Source organism: Ursus americanus, chromosome 31 (assembly GCF_024610735.1).
Source record: "Ursus americanus isolate L20-20 chromosome 31, mUrsAme1.1.p, whole genome shotgun sequence".
NCBI classification, from domain to species: Eukaryota; Metazoa; Chordata; class Mammalia; order Carnivora; family Ursidae; genus Ursus; species Ursus americanus.
In genome coordinates this window covers 16,523,129-16,540,543 of record NC_142157.1, presented here as the reverse complement: position 1 = coordinate 16,540,543, position 17,415 = coordinate 16,523,129, and the positions used below count along the sequence as shown (strand labels likewise).

At 46.3% G+C, this 17,415-nt stretch overlaps 1 long non-coding RNA gene across 1 annotated transcript; it reads right to left on the bottom strand.

The window, feature by feature from the left end:
• Positions 1-2,132: 2,132 nt before the first annotated feature.
• On the bottom strand, positions 2,133-16,868 carry LOC148107388 (uncharacterized). Its single transcript, XR_015722499.1, has 3 exons — positions 16,755-16,868; positions 14,764-14,890; positions 2,133-3,552 (listed from the first exon to the last, which is right to left on the bottom strand). It is a non-coding gene; the product is annotated as an uncharacterized LOC148107388 (long non-coding RNA).
• Positions 16,869-17,415: the final 547 nt, after the last annotated feature.

Here is a 17,415-nt window from a genome sequence, read left to right as displayed (position 1 = left end):
ACAATTTAATACAGAAAGTATAGAGTAATCTGACAAACATAAGTGCACTGCCCCCCCCCGCAGCATTGATGAATGCCAACAGCTGGTAATAATGTACGTAGCTCTGTGTGTGTGTGTGTGTGTGTGTGTGTGTGTACACATGGAGTATCTTAGATAAAGTTGGCATCCCCTTGGTTTCTCTTTGCAATTCCATTCTCCTTCCTCTTTCCCCAAGAGCAATCAATAACATGAATTTACATGTGTGTCTCCTTCCAGGCTCTGTGTGTGTGTGTGTGTGTGTGTGTGTGTGTGTGTGTGTCTAGTGTATGTGTTTACATTACTTAAATAAAAGGTAATATCTGTGTAGATTGATCTGAAACCTATCACTTCCCATCTATTGCGTTTAGATGTCCATGTTGATACACGGTTTGTTTAAACAGCTGGTAGCATTCTGTTGTAGGTATATTTCACTTATGCCTCTGTTGTTAAAATTTAGGTTGTAGCCACTGTTTTATTATGACAATCTTTGCTGCAGGAAATCCCCGTGCAAGTTACTGTGTGCCCTCCCTCAAGGGTTTCTTAGGCTGTGTATGCAGAGCTGGAATGGCTGGTGGAAGGGTATGAATATGTCAGGATGCCGGGGTGATTGCCAAAGTGGTTTTGCTGACATCACCACCCCCAGCACGTTCCCATTTCCACATTTCTCATCAGTGCTTGGTATTGTCAGGCTGCTTACATGGTTGCGGATCTACTGGGCCGGAACCCGCCTTTCCCTCTGTCTCACGACCCTTCTTCCCATGATCGCCTGCGAACCTAAGCCACATGCTGTTTTGTAACTGCTTTGGGCGCCTAGGGTGTCTTGAACACCTTCAACGTAAATAAATACTCCCACGCATAATTTTAAAGCAGAGTATTTTGTATGCCAAAGCCACTGTTTATGTAGCAAATGGCCCGCCTTTGGGCGTTTACATGCACGTTCCCCAGAGTTAGAAACGGCGCCCAGGAGCTTTGGCCCCAGAGTAGTGGAGCGGCCGGTCTTCAGAGTCAGACAAAGCCCGGCGTTGCCTCGAGGACCCACCCCTTGCCAGTCATGCAGCCCTGAGCCGGCCCCTTGGACGGCACCAGAACACCATGGCCCCGCCAGGGTCTCAGGGTGCAGCAGGGCCCCTGAGGCCCGCTACAGTCTGAATCACCAGTCTACCATTTACTAGCTGGGCGGCCCGCGGAAGGTTCTCCCACTCCTCTGGGTCTCAGCTTCCTGTGCGTAAAACTGGACATGGTAAGAACAGGACCCAGCTCAGAGGGTCGTTGGAAGGAGGATGCCACCTAATGGAGGACGGTTTGAGGCCAGCTTGGCATAGAAGAATCTCTAGCATTCTGTAGGTGCCCACTATTCAATCTGATTGGAATAAACCAAAATTGGCACCGTCACGTCTGATTTGCGCAGATGGAGAAAGTCAACCTCGGAGGAATTAGCGGTTGGCCCGAGGTTGCACAGCGAGCTGCTGTCAGAGCAATTTGTAGAAACACAAGGAGGGGGCGGCCCCCGGGGGTGCTTTCTCTGGTGCCTCAAGCCGAGTCAAGAGAGGAAAGCCGGAACCCCAAGAATCCGTAGTCTCGTTCCTTCCACGCGTTCCTTCCATGGAGTCCCACGACGGTGCCCCCAGGGGACGGCCGGGCAGGCGACCTGGGGCTGCAGATTTGCTCCAGGACCCCGCAGGGTAGGTGCTAACCTGCGGTTCCGAGCACCTTGTCGCCAAGCCCCAGCTGCCCGCGCAGGGGAGGTACGAAGCTCTGTGTTCTGCTCACTGCCCGCAAACGGGAGCCTGAGCAGTGACCTGGCCGCCAATAAATCAAAAGCTCTAATTGTCCGTCAGAGAACCCCGGGGCGGTGGAGGGGGCGCAGGGCTAAGATATGCAAGTTGCCCGGCTGCGTGTAACCCTTCGTGACCCCAAACGTCTTGTCGCGGCTCCTGTGATTTGTTATCTCACCCGGAGCAGACTGGGGCACACCCCACCTCGTGGCTGCTCGGCCTGGGCCGGGCCAGACCGCAGGGGCGACAGGCAGGGGACCGGAGGGGACACTGCCACAGCCTGGACACCGAGAATAGCAGCTGGAAATCTGGACTCTCCTGCCCCTTTCCCTTCCCTGTTCCCTCCCGGACTAAGTCCTGGGCTTGTGTCATAGCTGTGCAAGACAGGGACATTTCCAGAAGGCAATAAATACTATTTTCCTTTCAGGGTAAATCACTTGGGTATCAAGAAGATTATCCAAACGTAGGAATATGACCAATGAAATTTCTTGGAGACTCTTCTCAATCCTGTGTCCCCACGCTAGGATATCTAGGAAAGTGTTCTAAAACTTTCTAAACCACTAGACACCTCGATCCCTGTCAGTGCTCTTCTCCATGGTCATAATAATGACAAGTGCTGGGACTCTTATTTTGATTAAGTTGAAAAAGTCTCTCCTGGGGCACCTGGGGGGCTCAGCTGGTTAAGCGTCTGCCTTCAGCCAGGGTTTTGGGATCGAGCCCCACATCGGGCTCCTCCCCTGGGAGCCTGCTTCTTCCTCTCCCACTTCCCCTGCCTGTGTTCCCTCTCTCACTGGCTGTCTCTCTCTGTCAAATAAATAAATAAAATCTTTTTAGAAAAGAAAAAGAAAAAGTCTCTCCCTTTCAGGACACTTCTAGAAGAAAAAAGAATGTAAACAAATAGAATATATACACATATATATAAAATCGATTTCGTGTATAGACTATTATATATACGTGTGTATATATGTACGTATATTTATTTATGTATGTATTTATCCGTTTCATTAAAAAGCTCTTGATTTGAAAGGCAACTTTATAACTCGGAGTTGTTCACTAAAAATACCTTAAAAAGCCAACACATTTCATGTGCCCACTCTGTTTGCAATACTTTCTGAGATGGTCGGGGCGAGAGCTGCATCTCAAGCCACAGAGTTGGGAAGCTTGAAAATGGAGGGCAGGTGGCCATGGTGCTCAGGCCCAGTCCTGGGGAGGCCAGAGAGGTGACGCAGAGGTCAGGGGAGAGGCTGGCCCTGGTGAGGAGGAGGGAAGTAGCCAGGTGACTGTCACATACACAAGAAGGTCAGAGCGGTCCCAACACAGTCCCAAAGGAGATAGAACCCAAAAAAAGGCAAGAGGAGAATTACCCGTCTGCCTGATTGGGCTGGATGGAGCCAGAAAGGGGCAAGAGAGGGTGTGGCCGGGAAGCCTGGACGGGCTGCCTGTGAGCCGAATAGGGGAACTCCCAATTAAACACATTTTAATTTTTTTAAGGTAAGCTCTACACCCAAAACGAGGCTTGAACTCACAACCCAGAGGGCAAGAGTCACAGGCTCTCCTCACTGAGCCAGCCAGGAATTCCTGATGAGGTGGTGGCAGAGTGCCGTGTATGACGCCCGCTGTCACAGCTAAACAGCCCCTGGACGAGGGGGCACCCCCACCCCCAACGTCATTTGTCCGCCAGCCCTTCCCGGAACCCACCCCATCTTCCTTATGCGTCTTCGTTCTCATCGTCGCAGACTTGCAGTGCGGGGCCTTGCGCCTGATGATAGGAAAGAAGAAAACATGGTGAAGGAGGGAAAAAGGAACAACTGATCTTTTTCATTTCAGAAACAGGTGTGCAAACAAATAATAACAACACAGCCAGCCGGTGGGCGCCGCACTGGGGGCCGGCACACTGCAGCTTTTGTCCTGGCGGCTGCGTTTCACGGGACTGCACCGCCCGTCCTGCAGCCCTGCTGGAGGGGAGATGCCTCCCGGCCGGGGCGCATGTCACTGACCTGTCAATCCCCACAGGGTCCAGCGCAGGGCCTGGTGCATAGGAGGCTCTTCAAACCGTTTTTTAAAAAACCGAAGAGGGGAAGTAAGCCAGATCTAGTTTGGTTTAGGAGGTCCCCCCCCCCACCCCTCTACCACGAGGACAGAAGCCAAGGTCTACGAACAGCCTTCAAAGACTGCCGCCTCTTCCCCAGCGCCCCACGACTGTGCCATCATGATGCGCTCTGGGCACAATGCGCCCGTGTAATAACGCGGCATCATCAAAAGGCAGGAGGGTCAAGCGGGGCAAGGCGGAGTCCTGGAGGCCAAGGAGGGAGTCCAGCTGACCCCACAGATAGAAGGAAATGCGCAGAAGGTGCTGGCCTCTTACTGGACCTACTTACTGGGCCTGAGTCTGTGCTCCGGAGGCAGGCCCTCTGGACCCTAGAGAGCCGCGGCGCCCTGAGTCTGGGCAGAGCTGAGCTGGGAAGCCCCTCCTCTGTCTGCTTCCACCGCAAGGGCAGACAAACCTCTGTGAGCCACATCCCCCTGACCAGCTGCAATTTAGAAATTGCGTGGTTTAGAAAGTGTATGTGCACTTTCTATATATACACACATACACACTCGTGCACGAGGTTAATAGAACGCAAATTGTGCCCTAGAATCATTGATCTTAATGATAATGAAGTATCTTTTATTAGATAAAAGATCAGTAATTAGAAAAAAATAGTTGCAATTAGAAATATGCAACTAATATCGTGTGTGTGTATGGGGGCCGGCGGGTCTTGTAACTCTCAAAGGCTCAGAAAGTTAGCCTAGTGTAGGCATAGACACTGAGAATTCCAAAAGAAAGGAGGGCGGGGCGGGGTGGGGGGCGGAATCTCACGTGTGGGACTTCTCCATGCCAATAGAGGGCGCCCGTTACCTTTACAAGCGTCGAGCAGTTTGGGGTTTTTTGGGGAAGGGGGTGAGCAAGACCCTGAGATATATTTAATGTTTGTTTTGTTTTGTTTTGCTGTAGACTAGGGCACTGGGTGCGTGTGTAGGGGGGTGGTAATTGGTGGCCAAAAAATTAACAAATGAATATTGCCAAAAGGGCAAATCCTTTTTGGGTGGAATAGAGCTTAATCAAATTTATCTCTCCACTAAATCCCTAGATCTGCCTAGATTAACCTAACGTCCTTAGCCAGGTCCCCCACCCTTGGCACAGAGCCAAGAGTTTAGGTTAACAGACTGGGTCGTTGTATGTTTCCATTTCCACACAAGTGTGCGTTTATGTGTGACCCGCTACACGCGAGGGAATAAGAAATTCTGGAAAACCCCCACTAGAGGGAGCCAAATGACTGCTTTAGAACCGTTCACTGCAAGGTTCCTCTTTGGGAGAAGGCCCTGGTAATATCCATCGACCTGCCCTCCTTGGTCACCTTCGCCTCCCCTCCCCGGATATTTAAAAACTCAAAAGTAATAATATTTGCATACCAAATACAGAAATGCATATTCTGTATTTTGTTACTTAAGCCAAAAAAAATAATTTGGTAGAACATTTAACAGTGTGAAGATTCTCGGCCCTCTTAATAGGGAGTAAAATCATTAAAGAAATCTTGTGAGGAATAAATCCAGTCAATTATATCGGTGGGCTAGGGGTTGGGGCGGATGAGAGAATAATTTATGATTGTAAACAATTTACCCAAGTGAGCTGATCGCTTTTCATATATTCTCAACCACCAGCATTTTACGCGTCTGTTTTATCATTATCATTATTATTATTATTATTATTACTGAAGTAGAGTTGGAATACAGTGTTGCATTAATTTCAGGTGTAGGACGGAGATATTTGACAATTCTGTACATTACACAACGCTCACCCCAGTTAAGCGTAGTCACCATCTGTCACCATACAACATTATTACAATATTATTGACTATTCAAGCATCTGTTTTAAAGAGGAATTGACCATGAATTTTTCTTCTTAGACTGCAATAAAGTTAGCTCTGCCTTAGGAGCCGCCTAGACAAATGCATCTTTCCCACATCTGTCCTGCTTTAGACCTGGCAGACTGACCGTTGAGATCAACAGCTTTCTCCCATTGGCATCGCCTGTGACCGGGCACGCAGCATGCCAGGAACTGCTGGGAAAATAGGGTATGTGAATGTCAGCCGAGTTCTCTTGAAATATCCTCCCTCCTTCTTGATACACACCCACACCTTTCTATCCACAGCCTGAGGCTAATGGGTCCTTCTTCTGAGACCCCAACACTGTTACATATTATACCTCCAATTCCATTATGTGGTTATTTAAATCTGACTTCCTTATTAAGCCGTCAGCTCCTTGAGGAAAGAATCTAGTCTTGATTTTCTCTGTAGCCCCAGACCCCAGCAGAGTGCAAGGCACATCCTGGGAGTTAATCAGTGTTTGTGGAATATATGATATCTTTAGGAGCAGAGTGTAAAATACTAACAAAGAGGACATGGGTATTTACTATGTGCCAGTCTGGTTCTAAGCATTGACACATACTAACTCATTTAATCTCCAGCAATGCCTTATGAAATAGGTACTACTATTTTTTTAAGATTTTATTTGTTTATTTGAGAGAGAGATTGAGCTAGTGAGAGACAGCAAGGGAGCGCAAGTGGGAGGGAGAAGTAGGCCCCCCCGCTGAGCAGGGAGCCCGAAGTGGGACTCCATCCCAGGACCCTGGGATCATGACCCAAGCTGAAGGCAGACACTTAACTGACTGAGCCACGCAGGCACCCCATGGGTACTGCTATTACCTGCATTTTAAAATTGAGAAAACGGAGGTGATTGCTGAGGAGCAAGTAATTTGCCCAGGGTCATAAGTGGTGTAAACTGTGGTTTGAACCCAGAAGGCCAATGCCAGAGCCAGCACGCCCAACCACAGGACCATAAAGAACTGCAGCTGGGAATTAGAGAGAGGGTGGCTTTGTGGATCCTTCCCTGCTTACTGTCTACACATGAACGGTGCTGATCAGCTCACAATTGCGGAAAAACCTCGAGTAGAGCAACATGCAACTTACCGTAAGCCTTAGATGGGGCAAAAGGCCATGCTAGTATAATGAGATCCCCTCCCCTCAAAAGAAATACAATGGCTAAAAGAGAAGAAAACCATTTATTTCTGACTCATGTAATAGTCTGGAGTGAGTGTCCTGGGCCAGTTGGCAGCTCTACTCCATGTGGTCAGCCAGGGACCGAGGCTCTTCCAGCCCATGGTCCTGCCATTCCCAAGAGCCTTGTCCTCTGTGTGGTTGGGGCTTGGCCACGCTGCGTCCAGGCCACACCCCACAGGAAGGTGGAAGAGAGCAGGGGGGAGGCACACTCCCTGTCTCAGGTGCCCCATCTTTGGGGAGAACTTGGTCACAGAGCCACACGTAACAACCAGGAGATGAAGTCCCACTGGGCAGCCATGCACACGGCTCCCAGTCCATTACCATGGAGAAAGGCAAGGGGGACCTTGATGAGAAGCTAGCTCTCTCCACCACACTCCATGCTCAAGCCTGTGCCAGTCAACATTCTATTATTCACTTTCGTAAGGGTAGACATTGTCTGCTCATTAGAGGATGATCGTACGTGGAAAAGCAAAACATATATATTGAATAACAGATAAGGATTTTTTAAAAAAATTCATAACCATAGGCAATGGTTTCTTAGCCATGACACCAAAACCATAAGCAACAAAAGAAAAAGAAATAGAGGGACACCTGGGTGGCTCAGTCGGTTAAGCATCTGCCTTTGGCTCAGGTCATGATCCCAGGGTACTGGGGGCAAGTCCCGCATCGGGCTCCCCGCTCAGTGGGGATCCTGCTTCTCCCTCTGCCTGCTGCTCCCCCTGCTTGTGCTCACTCTCTCCACTTGTGCCCGCTCCATATCCAGTCCATTAAAAAATGAATAATAGCAAGTATTGGGGAGGCTGTGGGGAAACTGGGAGCCTCGTAGCCTGCCGGCAGCAAGGTTATACGGAGCAGCCGCTTTGGAAAACAGTCTGACACAGGGCTCCCGTATTCTACTTCAAGTACACATCCAAGAGAAATGAAGAAGTATGTCTACACAAAAACTTACACACGAACGTGCACAGCAGGATTGCACATCACAGCCAAAACATGAAAACCACCCAAATGTCCATCCACGGATGTGGATACCTGTATAATGGAATAGTCTTTGGGGGGGCGGCGGGAGTAAGTAGGGACACACCGCCAATATGCCTGAACCTCAGAAACAGGATGTTAAGGGAAAGAAGCCAGTCATGGTGGACCACGTATCGCACGATTCCAGTTATAGGGCATGTCCGGACTAGGGAAAACCTGCAGGGACAGAGAGCAGAATTGTGGTAGCCTAGAGCTGGACAATGCGGGAGCTGGAGGCTGAGAGCTAAGGGGTCTGGGGCTGTTTTGGGGGATAACGGCAATGTTCTAAAACTGTCTGTGGTGATGGGCGTAGCATAGGATAAGTACACCAAATACAGACGGTCCCTGACTTAGGATGGTTCAACTCACAACTTTTTGACTTTTTGATGGTGCGAAAGCGATACACATTCAGTAGAAAATCACTTCGATTTTCAAATTTTGATTTTTTTTTCCTGGCTGGCAGTAGGCAGGGTGCTCCTTTCCCATGATGCTGGGCAGCGAGCTGCCGCCCTGTAGACCGCGGGATCACGAGGCTGAATCGTGCTGCACCCACACGGCCATTCTGGTTTTCACTTTCAGCATGGCCGTCAATAAATTACGTGAGATATGCAACACTTGGTTATAAAATAGGCTTTGTATTTGATGATTTTGCCCGACTGTAGGCTGATGTAAGTGTTCTGAGCCCATGTGAGGTCGTCTAGACGAAGCTATGATGTTAGGTGGTTTAAATGCATTCCCAACTGACAATATTTTCAACTTACAATGGGTTTATTGAGATGTGACCCCCCTGTAAGGTGAGGGAGATCTGATACCAAACACCATTGAACTGTAAACTTGAAACAGGTGCCGTGTATACAGAATGTTAATGATTCCTCAATAAAGCTGTTAACGATCAGAAGCAGCTAGAACAAAGGGCTCACACTAACAAGATGAGATTCATCACGGCTCCAAGCAATCTCCAGCTCCTAGACTCTGAAACCCCGAGCACAAGTGCCGCGTGGGGGAGACGTGGCTTGACAGTGACAGAGGTCAAGATTTCAGCAGATCCCAAGCTCATTATGAACAAACAGCAGGACAGAGTTGCCAGAACGGTTAAATGTGCTGAGCTGACGGGGGTCCCCACCCAATGGAACCTACGGTGGCTGTTGGGAGATTTAAGGCATAGGGCACTCTGGAAAACACAGTCAACAAGGACATGGTTCAGTTCTAAATTCACTATCAGGAAAATTGCACATGAAACACTGAAGTTTCTCAACAGCAGTCATTGCTAAGGCTTTGATGTCCGAGGGGCCTCACTGGTGTCCCTGGTGGTGACTCCCGTCCCTGGCAGGCCACCACGGTCAGGGTCTGAGTGAGGACGGGCTGCACAGATCTGAGTGCGGAAGTCCCACAGTTTGGGGCTGTTGGCTGAGGGCCTAGGTTGGCAGCCCTATTGCCTGGTTTCCGAATGAAAAAGAAGGGCGGTGTGGGTGGCCAATCAGCAATCAAGTGGGTTTGCAAGAGGAAAATCAAAATTAGAACAGGTATAATATTTTTAAAATATCTCCCAATTATGCTTTCTTATCAGTAAATAAGTCAGTCTCTCACTTTCTCTTCCTCCCAAAATGTCAGCCTGGCTTTTTCTTCATTTGCACTCCACCCTTCCCCCCAAAACAATCTGAAGACAGAACGGAGAGTCTGGGCCACATTAAGGACTTAATTTCATTGTTCTGACTAGGTTTCCAATGTACCTTTCAGCTCTCTGGTAGAAAGAAAACAAAATTACTTACATAGTCCACATTTTCGGGAAGGAGAAAACATATCACATTTTCAGGTTATAAAAGATTTACCGACACAACAGCAAAAGGAATTTTCTGACATGAATCTTGGTTTTAGAGGATAAAACGTAGGTAATGGAAAATCGTTTTCAATAAAGCAGCATTTTATTTGATATGTGTTGTTCAGAAGTTACTGATCTTTCTATTATTTCTACCAGAGCTCCACATATGTCAGAAACCCACTTAAATAGCTTAATTTCTGCTATAATCCAGCCAAAAAATAAATAAACCAGCAGTTATCTATGTACCTCGTATGTCTTGGCACTGGTGTGAATGAAGGAGGAGATAGAGAAAATGAGAATGGAATTTGCCTTCTAGAAACTTCCGTGGAAGGTAGCAATAACACACAGGAAATCATCTGAAACATGAAACAGAAGAAACTCAGATACTGCAGTGGGTGGCAGCCTGGTGCCTTACCTTTGCTGTGTAGGAGTTCCAGAGGAGAGATCCCCGAGAAACACAGCGGTAAACAAAGCAGAGTCAGAAGGACAGTCTAGAAACCCAGTCTCAACAGTCCTGACCAGCCTTCTCCATAAAGAGGGCAGGAGGCTCCCACCCATGTAAGAAAGGCTGGTCCCATGCCAACGAGGCCAGGGAGCAGAGACGGCCACGCCATAGGCCTCATTACAGGACAGCCATCCCCCCACAACAGATGCAGCCCCACCCAAACGAGAGAGTCTGGGGACAAAGGAGACCTAAATCCCTTGGCCACCCCTGTCCCCCCCTGCCCCGCTCAGCATCGCTGCAGCCTCAGAGGGGCCAGGTGGCACTGAGGGCAAGTCTGCCCTCCGATCCTGGGAACTGGCATTTTTAATCTGCTCAATTAGCAGTGTAACGACTTCTTGCTTCCCTTCGCCAGGCTGGCAGAGAGAAGGTTCAGACAGCCAAGCGCGCTCGGTGTCGCCTAGCAAAAGCTGAGAAAGCTCAACCGAAAAGCAACCTCCTTCAGAATGACAAGAATTCACGAGAAAAAAAAAAAAAAAACAAACCTGGATGTTCCCACTCTTCTTCCGGGCCGTCCCTGCTCGGTCATGACTGCAGGATTGTAATAGCCAGAGACTCGAGCTGCGTGGCTCTTTTTCTCAACTCAGGTGTAGTAATCGATCGTAGCTACTTTTGCAAAGATGAAGACAGTGCACATAAAGTTCTTGCGCCTGATATCTGACGCATAGAGGTGTCATTGTTGGTTGCTATGACCCCGTTGGTTTCTAGTATTTTTGTCCCTCCATCTGGCATTTCTAGTCCCTCCACCCCTCAGGGCAACATTCGAACAATAGGTCCCCAGAGATGCCAGGGAAGGAGGGTCCAACCATCCCACCACTCAGCATAGCAGGTGTTTCTGCAACAAGTCAAGCAATGGCCTGAAAATCCCCAGAAAGCTGACGGGGATGCTTCAGTAAACGCCAGGATGTCCCTTCCAGGATTGCGACTACAGACTCTGCTCACCTTCCCACGCAGGAGGAAGCAGGGAGACAGCCCTTTGTATATGTCACCCCTTCTACTCAGGGCCCCCTCCCCTGTGCCGCCCCGTGGCACACTCATCAACCATTCTGTTTCAAAGGGTCTGAGGAAGGCTGAATAATGGACCCACCCCCAGTCCCGAGGACATGTGATAATGCTAAGAGGGGAATTAGGAATGAGGGTTGCCAATCAGCTTATTGCAAAATAGATTATCCAGCATGATATTGGTGAGCTCTAAGTGACCACAGAGTTCTTAAAAGTGGAACAGGGAGGCAGAAGGAGGTGTGGCAACAGGGAAAAAAATGGTCAGAGAGATGCAAGGTCATGGTTTTGCAGATGGAGGAAGGAAGGCAGCACGCCAAGAATGCGGGCAGCCTCCAAAAGCTGGAAAAGGCAAGGAAAGAGATTCTCCCCTAGAGCTTCCAGAAAGGAACCCATCCCTGCTGATATTAGTCCAGTGAGACCTGTGTCAGACTTTCAACCCATAGACGGTGAGACAATACGTGGGTATGGTTTTAAGCCACCAAGTTTGTGGTAATTTGCTACGGAAATCATAGATAATGAATATAGGGTCTTTCTGCTTATGATCTGGTGACCCCCATTTTGCTTCCCAAGGTGTATTTCTCAGAGAAGTGGCATGCATAATGCCCATGGTTCGTTCTTTCATCCTGGTATAACAGGCCCATTGAATACTAAGTCCCTGTACCCCACAAATATGGGTAAACGGTCATCATGCATGGGAAGCCCAGTGAGAGCCTGCCCTAGGAAGAAGAGTGGCCAAGAAGGAGTTATTGGAGCTGGTAGTTGCGGGCGTGTTCCAGGGTGGCCAAGAGCACCCATGTTCTTCCTCATAAACCTTCAGTGCCTGCCAACCTCATCATCACCGTGGACCCTAAGAGCCCCAACATTTAAGAGATTATTCTTTTCTAGTTTTGTTCATCAGAGATACATATAACTTCCAACCAAAGCTTCTGACTAGGCTGAAATGGCCCAAACTCCTGAAATGATTCACAGCATGCCAGGCAAAAACAAAGCCAGGAAGCTTCAGAAATTCAATCTTCAGTTTCATTTTTCTAAGCTTTAATATTTAAAATACTTGGTGAAGCCCCATTACTGCCTCTATGTCTTCCTTAAGGTCTCAGATTGAGAACTACTGAAAATATTTCACTTGTGTGAGCCATTTACTCCTCAGTAACTAACTCTGTTCACACGACTGTTGAGTTTCTGGGTTCCTCTCAGCTCCCTGGGTGGTGGGGTTTTTCATTGTATCAGTAGATTCACTTCAAAGTCAGCTTGGATTCTGATCTGTCAAGTGCACAGCAATGACGAGCCTTGGGGACTCCATAATCTGATACTGAAGCTTCCCTCCATCTGTCCCTGGGGAAACAAAGGGGCTGAAAAGCAGATCCCCTACAATCTCTTTTTATGGGCCAGAGACTCCCATTCCGAAACTAGTTAAAGCCCGTGCTTCTGGTTTATGGGAGCGTAAACTATTAGAGCCCCTGTTGAAAACAGTTTGGCATTATCTAGCTACTATCTCTCTGCCCTATCACCCAGAAATTCCACTTCTAGGTTTACACTCAAACAAATGTCTGCACAAGTGCATTAAGAGACATATAGAAGAATGCTCATGGCAGCATCATTCATAAGGGCCCAAACTGAAAACATCTATGGGGAAATGGTACATAAAGAGGGGGGCGTTCCTGTAATGCAATACTGTGTAAGAATGCATGAATGTTGCTCCGTGCCACGACATGGATGTATCTCTCTTCACAGTGTTGAATAAAAGAAAGCAGACAGACGGTAATGTTCTGTGATTCCATTTGCACAATGTGCAAAAAGCAGATGAAATCATAGGGTTTAAGGATTCGAGCTTAGGAGCCAGCACTGGGTGTTATACGCAACTAATGAATCATCGAACTTTACATCAAAAACCAGGGATGTACTGTCTGGTGACTAACATAATATAATTAAAAAAACATTAAAAGAAAAAGAATTCTAAAAAAAGAGAAGGAAATGGGGGAGGGGCCTAGAAGGGCATGGTGATGGAGAGGGAGACATGAGAGGGGCTCGTGGGGCACTGCCATGTTCTTCTTCACCTTGCTGGTGCTCGTCTTGTAGTCAATCTGTGAGCTGTGTATTTAATATTTTTTCTGTCTGCATGCTTTACTTCATGCTTTTAAAAAGAAAGGTTAAAATTCTTATTCTAAACGATTTCCTTTAAAAATGCATTACATCTGAAATTTTCTTATTTTATGATTTCCCATTATAAAACATACTTACGAGCAACAGACAACATTTGAAAACAATCAGAAAAGTGGGGAAAATCACTTCTAATCCTTTTTTTCCGAAGAGAAACACTGTTAACCTTTGGTATATTTCTTTCTGATCTTTTTTCAGTGATTAGTTTTTGATGTTTTTATTTCTCTTTGTAGATGGCCATATTCTTCAAATCTATATTTTAATGTTTCTCACTTAACATCATCCTGTACGCATTTTAAAGTAATTGCAAACCCTCCGCATGATTATTGTAATGACTCTGTATTTTACTTAATGATGCCTCATTAAATGACATATCAACTTGAACAACATTTAGGTCATTTCCTCTTTTTCTACTTATAAATAGTGTCATGGGGAAATTTTTGTGTACAGCCTTTTATATATTTCAAATTATTTCCTTAGAATTGATCCTTAGAAGTGGAGTTTCTAGAGCCAAAAATAGTACCTTTCTAAGATGCAAAGCACGTCCCTTTTTCGGAGTCAGAGTTTAGGGGAACATATCACGTCCAAAGAGGCTCATCTTAAGTCCATGTAGAAGAGCTCCTCCCAGAACTGGGTCAAGGGGTCTATTGCTCTCTCCAAACTGCCCTTCAGTCCAGCAGTACCATTAAAATTGAGTTCATATCCCTTTTTCTCTCTTCCCACTGAGATGCGTAGTCTGGGTGTACTTAGATCACCCAGTAAGATTCCTTAAAGGAGCAGAGCTATGAGCTCACCAATCAGTCTCTAAATGCTTAGAGAAACAATTCTGACAAAGTGTTTAGAGTCTTCACTGTGAAATGAGAATATCGATGCTGATTTTGGAGGAATACATGTGAGCATAAATAATACAATGCATGAAAAATATTAAATAGAGTGTCTGCCATGTAGCAGACTGTCTATAGACATGAGTGCTCTTCCTTCCTTTTTTCCTGAGACTCATCTTTCCCCCCAGTGGTGACAAGATCAAGGAAGAAAGAGAAAGACAAGGGAAATTTTCAGAAAAAAAATACCACAAAAACTTTAACTTCCAAGGATATTTTATGAGCTGGCGTCATTTACAGGATGAATTAGAGAGGCCCTTCCCCCAAACCTTGCATTCGCCTGGACTGCTACCATGCTTGGGACTCTTACCATTTGAGTCATTCTTATAAGCTAAGGAAATGTCACCAGAAGGCTGAATCATTTGCTTTGTCATAGTTTTGCATAAGGTGGTGTTTCTCCAAATGTGGTTATTGGGCCATCTTAGAAACACCGGGTGCATTAGGGTGAGTAAAACTAGATGCTGTAACAAACAGTCCCGAAATCTCAGTAGCTTACCAGCACAGAACTGCTCATCCCATAGTTCATTAATAGGTGGTAAAGGGTGGTCTTCCCATCCAGGAGCAGGTTCTCTCCACTTAATGTCTCTGCTATCATCCAGGGCCTCAGAGTACTCTGCTCGATTCTTCATATCCAGGTGGCAGATAATAAGAAGAGAAAGAGTCAATGTTGAGAATTCGGGAGTGGTTTTCCCTAAATGATGCTAAAAGTCATCTACATCACTTTTACTTACATTCTATTGGTTAGGACTCACTTACACAGTAGAGCTCTGTTCAGCTCTATTCAAGAAGAAAAAGAAGCAATTTTGGTGATCTCATTGTACCATACTTATACATACATTTTTTTTTTTTTAGTTGGCCTGAAGAAATACTGAATCAAAATCTCTGGGGCCTAGGAATGTGACATTGAAACATGATTTTCATAGACACTAAGCCTGGAGCACTGGCCCAGAGGTGGGGTTTTTTTGTTTTGTTTTGTTTTGTTTTGTTTATTTGTCACAGAGAGAGCACAAGCAGAGAGAGTGGCAGGCAGATGGAGAAGCAGGCTCCCTGTTGAGCAAGGAGGCTGATGCAGGACTTGATCTCAGGACTCTGGGATCATGACCTGAGCCGAAGGCAGATGCTTAGTGACTGAGCCAGGTGTCCCCCAGAGGGGGTTTTGATGGCACCAGCACAAGTGACGGGGCAGCCCTGTCATTGACCATACCTTAGATACCAGACGGTGTACCCAGAGTATTTTTGCAGATCTTTTAGACCCTACAACAACTGTAGTGTAAGGAGTCCCAGGATGGCTTGCCCTCAACACTCAGATTCCAACATTGCATTGAGAGTGGGTATAGCATTTGCCAGATCCTCTTCTCAGCAGTTTTATTCTTCCTCAGACAAAGAGAATATTGTAGGGCTATACTGAGTAACAGCAATAGGAGCCAGCCCACATAACTCAAATCCATTTACTTTAGGGATATGGTTGAGGTCAGTGTTCAAGATGCCATTTTATGGGGAACAAATGGAAGAAATTTCTCTCAAGGGTCAGTACCATAAATAGTTGTTTTTCTATGAGAAAGCAGTTTATTTGTATTTTACACACTGTAAATTATGACATTTATTTTGTTTCCTCCTTGCACTAACTTTTGGGAAGTTCAGAGCCAAAATTTAAGACCATCTTTGGCAAGTGTAGAGAACTTAGTCCCAGAATATCTTATTTCCGTACTTTTAATTCAAATATTTGTTTTCTCAGCTTGTTAAATCATACATCTTTGCACATGCAACTTGGACTTCTATTTTCAATGAGCAGGTTGTAGAAATGGATTTTTAATTATTAAATAGGATATTGTGACAGAAAAGTGAACAGAAATATTGGTCCATGGTATTTTGACCATGTTTTAACCCAAGAGTAATATTCGCCACAAATGACATGCATGAAGCTTTCATCACCCATTTAATCCAGCAGCAACTGACTTTCCTCAGAGATCTCAGAAGAGAATCATTAATTAAAACCAGATGCACCTTTCCAGGATCACTCTGTCCCAGTCATGGTTTCTTTTTCTGAGGCAGAATCATCTTTTTCTGAGCCCAAAGATAGTACAGAATCTAAATACCATTAGGGAGTAGAGTGTTGGGTAAACAGCTCTTGGCTTTGATAAGTTTTGTTCTCTGTCCAAACTTGTCCACAATAATGTTCAAATCAAATGGTGGGAAGAAAGCTAGAAAAAAAATCACATATTTTTACGACATTCTAAGACCATTACTTAGAAAAATTTTCCCACACTGAATTTAATAGGTAAGCTATGGAAGGGATTAAGAGAAATGTACCCCAATATCCACTCAATTAACTAAAATTTACTGGGCATCTGTTTATGTTCTAGTGCTAGTGGCTTTCACGTTATTCCCATTTTACACACCTGCACACACATGAAACAAGCACACCCTCTGAGAGGGAGGGAAGTATTAAGAGAATGTAGCCGAATTTCTTTTGGCAGCTCTACTGACCATTGATTTGAGAGATGTTGCCTCCAAAAGTGTGGCCTTTACCTTCAGCACCAAGGCCAGCGCACCTGACTCTTCTGGGCTCCCCTTACTCTCCTCATTCCGGAACTCTCACGCCCAGAACTGAAATAAAGAAATGTTCTTTGTCAACTAAACCCGTCTTCCTTAGTCTTAAAAGCACTTCATAAATTGTTCTTCATGGAGTGGTCACTGGTACCAGCAGGAAATTTTTCTGACAAGGAGATGAAAATTTATTGAAGATCTGCCTCTTTCTGAACATAGGGGCATGTGTGTGCACGTGCGCGCGCAAACACACACACACACACACACACACACACACACACACACGCTGCCTGGTGGGCTGTATGTTGGTTGAGTTCTGCTCTCATCACTCCCAGCACCTCTTAGCACCAGGAAGCAGTGAGGAAGAGCATCCCTTGGCTCGGGTCCCAACAAAAAGTGACACCGGTGCACAGATGGAGAGAGAAGGTGGGAGAGGACCGCAAATGCTCAGAGCTCTGATTTTCTGAGATTTGTCCTTCTAAGAGCTTTTTATCCCTTGGATTTATGTATAACCCTTGACTGTAAGGCCAACAAACAATAACAATGTACCAAAATGACTGCTGTTACCAACTAAAGTAATAAAAATGTTGTGAGGGAGACA